Here is an 8112-nt window from a genome sequence, read left to right on the forward strand (position 1 = left end):
GGGCAGGTACCTCAGTTGCAGGTTCATCCCTGGCCCCGGTCGTGATGCATGTGGGAGGCAACCAATCAATGTCTCTCTTACATTGATGTTTCTCTTTTTTTCTCCCTCCCTTCCACTCTCTTTAAAAATAAATGGAAAAAAATATACTCAGGTGAGGATAAACAAAAAAAATGCAAATAGAATAATAAGAGATGAGAGAAATAAATTATAAACCATAAAATAAAGTTCCTCAAGATGCTTGAAATGACTGAGGTGAAGGAGGAAAGAAGGAAACTGAATCTGATTTTTCCAGTTACCCTGGTCCCCACTTTCCTGTGAACCTAGATATCACATCTGGTCACTACCTCTGCTCAGCAACAGAAAATGGAAAGATAACATGAGCCAATGAAATGAAAATAAAGAAACAGAAGGTAAGAAAAAAATGGGGAGGGATACGGTAAAAATTAATCATTCCTAAACTAAGGACCAATAATGAAAGTACTGCACTCCTCTCTTGGCTTTCCCTGCACATTAGCCCCCATAGTAACACATACTAAGCCAGGATGTTTGTATAGTTCAGGCAAAAGGATCTCCCATTCAACTGATGTGCAAGATCACCTCCAGAGACAATAGGATCCATTAGAAACGGTGACGTCACAGGAAGACCCACCTCATAGGAGGCAGCGGTGAGGTCTAGCTCCCTGAGCAGCTGCAGGAAGCACCCTTCTTTTCACTGCCCAGGGACTCCCCTCATGCCCAACTCAGCCATGGGCACCATACTCCACTGCTGGGTGGTCGTCTGGCTCCTGGGGGCAGGTGAGTTCTGGGTAACGGGTCAGCATCAGTGGCCTTTGTCAGTGGCTCTTTAGCTGTGCCTCAAATATGCTCTGACCTCCATGTTGCCCAAAGATTTTCTGAACGGTATTGCCATTTCTATAAAACAAATAATTGCATTATGGACCAAAAAGCAAAATTCATGTGAATTTTTAAATGAACGCAGGCAACTTCCAAGCTATTTGCACTCGCCTTGGGGTTGCTTCATTGTAAGCTACAAACTTCCTCTGCCCTCAGGACTTTGTCTCATGCCATCTCTTCTCCTCTGAGGTCCCACGAGTGCCAGCAGCGTCATCCAGAATCCAAGACGCCTGGTCCTGGGGAGAGGACAGGAGGCAAACCTGAGTTGCAACCCAGTGAAAGGCCACATTTACATCTACTGGTATCAGCAGCTCCTGCAGGAAGGGCTGAAATTTATGATTTACCTCCGGAGAGGAGAAATCCTGGACGACTCAGGAATGCCAACAAAACGCTTTTCGGCTGAATTTCCCAAAGAGGGGCCCAGCCTCTTTAACATCCAGCTGGCAGAGCTGGGCGACTCCGCAGTGTATTTCTGTGCTAGCTCCTTGGCCACACCAATTCAGAGTCACATCCTCCCAGGGCACAAACTCCTCCAGGCCCCGCCCTGACACAGCCCCAGCTGGGGGTGGGGAGAAGGCCACAGCTGAGGAAGGGACCTGGCATCTGACTAGTGCACAAATTACCTGTGAGGCATTTTTTCCGGGTGAGGGTGGGGATAGAAGAGGGCTGTAGAAATAGCAAGGAACCCCCCAGTCCATATTCATGAACTAAGACTGTCATCCGCAAAAGGTGACATACTTTGTCAGATTAAATATTTATTGACTAACAGTTCTCCTTTCTTTACTTCATACTCTATTTCAAGTTCTCCATTGCATGATTTAGATATTGAATTTTAGTGAAAAAGCAAAATAATCAAGCAAAGGAAATGTGGTCTTTATTTTCAATATGAGAAAACATGGTTCCAGGGTTGTTGTTGTTTTTCTTAAACTGGGAGAGAGGGAGAGAGAGAGAGGGAGGAAAGGAGAGAGAGAGGGAGAGGGGAGAGGGAGGGAGAGGGGGAGAAGATGGGAGGGGGAGGGAGAGGGAGAGGGGGAGGGAGAGGGAGGGGGAGAGGGAGAGGGGGAGGGAGAGGAAGAGGGGGAGGGAGAGGGAGTGGGAGTGGGAGAGGGAGAGGGAGAGGGAGAGGGAGAGGGAGAGGGAGAGGGAGAGGGAGAGGGAGAGGGAGAGGGGGAAAATAAAACCAGGTTTGTGTGTTACTCAAAGGACTGTGCTTTTATACCGAATAATTCTGGAATCATCCTGGTTTTGTTGACTAACACCTGGGTAGCTGGGATGCTGGGACTTAAAGCTCCAGCTGTAGGCTATCCCAGAGATGGTGAAAATAGAGTTGAATACATTTGCCTGGACTTTAGAAGATGAGTCATTAGAAACCTATTATCTAAACTCTTTGTTATCTCATTGAATATTTTTTAAAATCTTATCACTCAACAAATGTTGGGCATCCAGAGTATAGTGTTTCTTTTCATTTGCTTTGGTGAAAAAATTTCAGAAAATCAAGAGGCAGATGAATGCAGTCATTTAAGTGCATAAGTACCAAAGGAGTCCACCCTCACCAGGAAAGGGTACAAATCCTGTTACTCTGCTGTGTTTCCTGCCTTTTGATTTTCTGAAATTATTTCACACTGTGGTCCTTCCCTCTCTGCCAGGGGCACAGAGAGGGGCAGTGACTACCTTGAGGAGTCACCCTGGAGTCAGACCTGAGCTGAACAGGAGAGAGGAGGATCTAAGCTGACTCCATTTAAAGTGCCAGGCATGGGATTTAAGAGAAGGTCAGCTGAATATTAAGCTTCTGAGGGAGAAAAAAAGTCAAAAGGGAAGGAAGAAAGGTCCTCTGGCCACTGGAGAGTGAAGGGGAAAAAAGAAAAAATAAGGGAAAATTTAGAGTCCTGCAAAACAAGAGAGAATCATGAAATAAGAGGGGACCTCCCCCCATGAAAACAAAACTTGCTGAAGTGACCAGACTTTGCCAGGACAATGGGAAAGGATCCCGTTAAGCTGGGTATATTGTAAACACCCCGACATTATGAAAATGAACAAAAGGAACATAACATCCATAGGAGAGACGGAAAAACTCACGTTCCACTGCCTCCTCTGAAGAACAACCATGCGTCAAAAGAAAAACTGAAGTCTCCACTCCAAACTGATATATGCAAGCAAGCCGTTGGAGATAAGATAACCAACCCCAGCCGGAAGTGCAAAACTTAGGAACAGAAATGCCAAAAACAGGGAGAAACGAAAAGAAATGAAAGCAGCAAAGTTATCTAAGAAATGAAGAATCCATTAAAAGATACTCAAGGAGCACTCACATGGAAGTTAGCTAGGGCCCTGAAGAGAAACAGGGAAACTTCTGAGAGAATAAAAATGACAAAAGTAAAAGCAGCCAGAGAGAAGGTTCTCGAATGAAAGGGGGTCTTGGCATGAACGCAGGATGGACCTAGAGCAGAATAAATCCATGGCCGCAATGGGGCTAAAGATGAAATCCACATTCTGGAGTGACCAGTGCTGGCAGGGCTGCTGTAGTGATCAAACCCCACCATGGCTAGGAAGGAATCACCAGCCGGCCAATGGCGTGACACTCTGCTGGGGGCCAGCCCACCCAGGCCAGGTAGCATCAATGTTAGAGAGGGAGGCACAAGGGGGCATGGGGTGCAAGTAATTCAGGTCTCCATTCTGTCTCCTCATCTGAAAAATTAGGAAGCCCGCCCTGGATATCTCCAGGATCCCTTCCCACTATCCATTCTAGCCTTCTGGCAAATTCTGCACACAGAGCCAAGGGATCCCCAGAGCTAAGTTTCTTGCATTTGTCTTCCTGCAAGTGGTTGGAGCCCACGCAGAGCCCCTTCCCACCATGGCCCAGATGCTGTGCTGCGTCGCCCTTTGTCTCCTGGGAGCAGGTGAGCCTGGGGTTCGGGGAGCCAATTCCTGTCCGGAAGGTGCCACGCTCCAGGTCTAAGTCTTTCCCTCGTAACAGCAGTCCAGGCACCCTCTTAAGCTTTGTTTCCAGAACTGTCCTCTGTCTTCCAAAGGCACAGTGCGTAGTGGTGTCACTCAGACCCCAAAATACCTGCTCAAAGAGGAAGGACGAGATGTGACCCTGGACTGTGAACAGAACTTCGATCATGACTCCATGTACTGGTACCGGCAGGACCCAGGGCAAGGGCTGAGACTGATCTACTTCTCGACAGTTGTGAAGGACGTTCAGCAGGGAGACCTGGCGGAGGGTTACCGCGCCTCTCGGGAGAAGAAGCCATTCTTTCCCCTCACCGTGACATCCACCCGAAAGAGCCAGACAGCTGTGTATCTCTGTGCCAGCAGTGTAGACACAGTGGAGCACGGCCCCCTCCCCTCTGTGCACAAACGTGTCTGAGCCCTGCTTCACTGCCAGGTGGCACGCTGCTCAATACCCAGCCTTGCCCACTTTCTTCCACCTTAACCAGCCACTCAACGCAGCTGCTGCCATCACCATGCTGTGTGGAATGGCACGATACTTCAGTGATCCACTAGGTTGGTTTTAAAAACTACATCTATCTATTTACCATCTATCTATTTGTATCATGAAAAGAGAGAGAGAGAGAGAGAGAGAGAGAGAGAGAGAGAGAGAGAGAGAGAAAGAGAGAAACATCAATCGGTTGCCTATGGCATGTGCCCCAACAGGTGATTGAACCCAAAACCTGGGGGCATGTGCCCTGACCAGGAATCAAACCAAGGGCCTTTTGGTTCATGGGATGGTGCTCAACCAATTGAGCAATACCAGCTAGGCAAATCTTACTTGATTTAAAAGTGTCCACTGTAAAACTCTTGTCTGTTCACTTAAGATTTGTGCAGTCTATTATAGTATCTTAATCATTTACTTTTTCCTGATACTAAAAAGCACTCTTTAGCTGTAAAGTTTCCTAATAATCCCCATTCCCATGACCAAGCTGTAAGAGTTGTTGTAGTACATAAAAGTCAAAAAAGTTAAAATATCACTAAATGTTTCTGTAACAAGTTATGAAAAGCCATCACATCTAGTAACCAGAAAGAATAATTATAGAAAACTATAATCATAGAGTGATAATGTTTCTTAGGTACAAGAAACATAATTTCTGAATTCAAAAATATCCTGGAAGTAATCTGTAGTAAATTAGACAAGTCAGAAAGCCGATCGGGAGAAGATGGCGGCGATATAGGCAGACGCGTCCCAGGTCGTGTCCCGGAGCAAATGGAGTCAGCAGCTGAAACTAGTAACACCCACACCGAATTGGCGAAATTGCTCAGCTGGTGAGACGGTTTGCAGCCGAGAAGAGCAGAACTCCCCAGGAAAGGTAAAAAAAAAAAAAAAAACAGGGATTTGGGCAGGAAAGTTTGCCAGACCTCTGAACCCAGAGAGTTGGAGGGAGACCGCGCGGCAGCCGCGTCCCTTGGGACAGGCACAGCCCCTGACGGGGGAAAGGAGAACCGCAGGATTCCTGGCGCCGCCGGGGGAATTGAGAGCTCAGTGCTGTGATCACAGAGGACTGAGCCTAAAGGGGGCAGCCTGAAGAGCTGACCAGACCATGCAGTGCCGGTAAGAGAAGAAGCTTACAGAAACCAAGCCTTCCCCGTTTCCGCGGCCGGCGTTTGTTTGATTGTTTTCACTGAATCCTGTTCATGGGACATTTCGGATACAGACACTCACCTGTGCTGAAGAGAGGGAGAGTGTGCGGAGGAGTGGAATCTGGGGAGAGACTGAGGAGAGTGGGTGAGCCGGGAGAGATGGCAGCGAATTGAGTGCTGAGACACCCCTGAGCACAGGACTGGGGCAGCCATTCTCTCCGGAGAGTGAGACTCCTCCCCCCAGCCCCCAGGCAAGGAGCACAGCCACACCCAGATTCCACCCTGTAGGAGATCAAGGATTAAAATAACCTGATCAGTCCCTGGGAGTTAACAGGGTCAGGCCTATAGAGGGATTTTCAATCCCAGCAACAACACAGCGCTGGTAACTAACTATTACGCAGCCAGCTCTGGGCAGTGAACTTCCACTGGACAGAAAGGCCCTATAGCCTCAGAGGCCAACCCCAAAACACAGCCACCCAGAGGCTGACCCACAAACTGACTCTTTGCTAAACACAAAATAAGGCAGTCTGGGAAACAAAAGCGGTCTGCTTTACAATAAGGACTGTGGTTTACAACACAGAGGAACAGTGTATCGCAGGGAAACTCAACACTCTCCTGAATACCTGGCAGGTCTAAGGCGAGCCACACTGAAGAATAGAAGAACCAAGGGACCTTCACTACTGCAATTTTTTTTTTTCCACCTTGTAACAAAGAAACCAATTTTTTTTCCTTTTTTTTTTTTTTCTTCTTTTTCCATCACCTGATTTTACCCTTTTAATTACTACCTTCTTATTTTTAACCAGTATTACTACTGCTACCATTTTACCATTTTTTAAAGTGCCATTTTATTTTCTCTTTATTTTATTTTGGGATTAGTGTTCTCCATTCTATTTTCATCGTTATATTATTGGTTGTTTCTAGTTTGCATTCATCTTCAGGGAGCTGTTGCTGGAATTTGTTGGGATTAATGGCTGTTCTATAGGAGTATTCTCATATATAAAAGTCTCTTCCCCTCTTCCACTTCATTCTCTCTTTTCGCTCTTTTTTTTTTTTTCTTTTCTTTTCTCGCTTTTATTTTCCCCCCTTCTTTTTCCAAATTTCATTTTTGCACTCCTTTTTTTTTTGGTCCCTACTTTTCTTTTCTTTTTCTCTTTTATCTTTTTCTCTTTCTTCTTCCTTGTTCCCTAATTCTCTTAATTTGGGTGATCACCTTTATTTGGGGTTATTAATATCGTGAATATATTTGTGTATAGTGCCTGGTACGTGGTGCCTTGTTGTGTTGTATTTTGTGCCTTTAAATCAACGCAGCAGGTCCAAGCAACAGCAACCTCCTGAGCAACACACCCTCTGCCGAGGAACAGCAGCTGTACGTGAAACCTCGCCCCACCAGCCAGAAGAGCCACCACAGCTGTGAACAGAACCCACCAGAGGAGCTGCTGCCAACTGAAGAGCAGCTGCTACCGCAACCGCCCGAAGAGCAACCACAGATCAAGGAGTCACTGCCACCAAGGGAGCAACCACTGAACGACTCAACGTCTAGATATGTCAGTGAGATCAAACATGGGTAGACAAAGAAACCCCCAAAGGAAAGAGAAGGAGGACTCTCCAGAAAAGCAGCTAAGTAATACAGAGGCATGCAACATGACAGAAAAAGAATTCAGAATAAGGGTCCTAGAGTGCATAAACCGGATGGAGGAAAAAATCGACAACCTCTGCAAGAAGCAAGACGAAACAGATGAAAAAATCGATAACATATGGAAGAAGCTAGAAGAAACAGATGAAAAAATCAACAACTTAAGTAAGACCCAAGAAGAAATGAAGAGTGATATAGCTGCAATGAAAAACTCCATTGAAAGTATCAACAGTAGACTAGGAGAAGCGGAGGACCGAATTAGTGAATTAGAAGACAAGGAAGCAAAACACACCCAAAATGTACTGCAATTGGAGAAAAAAATTAAAAGACAGGAGGAGAGCCTAAGGGAGCTTTGGGACAACATGAAACGAAACAACATACGAATAATAGGAGTACCAGAACAACAAAAGGATGAACAAGGATTAGAAAACCTATTAGAAGAAATAATATCAGAAAACTTCCCTGAGGTGGGGAAGAAAAAAGTCACACATGCCCAGAGAGTGCCAAACAAGGTGAACCCGAAAAGACCCACACCAAGACACATCATAATTACCATGGCAAATGTTCAGGACAAAGAGAGAATCTTACAGGCTGCAAGAGAGAGACGGAAAGTTACATACAAGGGCTCTCCCATTAGATTGTCAAATGATTTCTCAACAGAAACACATCAGGCCAGAAAAGAATGGACTGAAATTTACAAAGTGATGCAAAGCAAAGGACTGAATCCAAGAATACTCTATCCAGCAAGGCTATCATTCAAACTTGAAGGGGAAATAAGAAGCTTCACAGACAAAAAAAGGCTAAGGGAGTTTATCACCACCAAGCCAGCAATGCAAGGAATGCTAAAGGGACTGGTATAAAAATAAGAAATAAAAAGCTCAGAAAGAAAACAGCCACACAAAAACAGAAATGGCTACAAACAAGTACCTTTCAATAATAACTTTAAACGTAAACGGACTAAATGCTCCAAACAAAAGACATCGAGTGGCTGAATGGATAAAAAAACATGA

General features: G+C 45.6%; 2 gene segments (V, D, J or C); both read left to right on the forward strand.

Annotated features, from left to right (window-relative positions):
• Nucleotides 1-731: 731 nt before the first annotated feature.
• Nucleotides 732-1442, forward strand: LOC308527356 (T cell receptor beta variable 18-like). The segment is given in 2 exons: nt 732-795; nt 1084-1442.
• A 2080-nt stretch (nt 1443-3522) lies between these two features.
• Nucleotides 3523-4261, forward strand: LOC308527357 (T cell receptor beta variable 19-like). The segment is given in 2 exons: nt 3523-3788; nt 3921-4261.
• Nucleotides 4262-8112: the final 3851 nt, after the last annotated feature.

This window comes from Myotis nattereri (genome assembly GCF_964212035.1).
Source record: "Myotis nattereri genome assembly, chromosome: 11".
Lineage (NCBI taxonomy): Eukaryota > Metazoa > Chordata > Mammalia > Chiroptera > Vespertilionidae > Myotis > Myotis nattereri.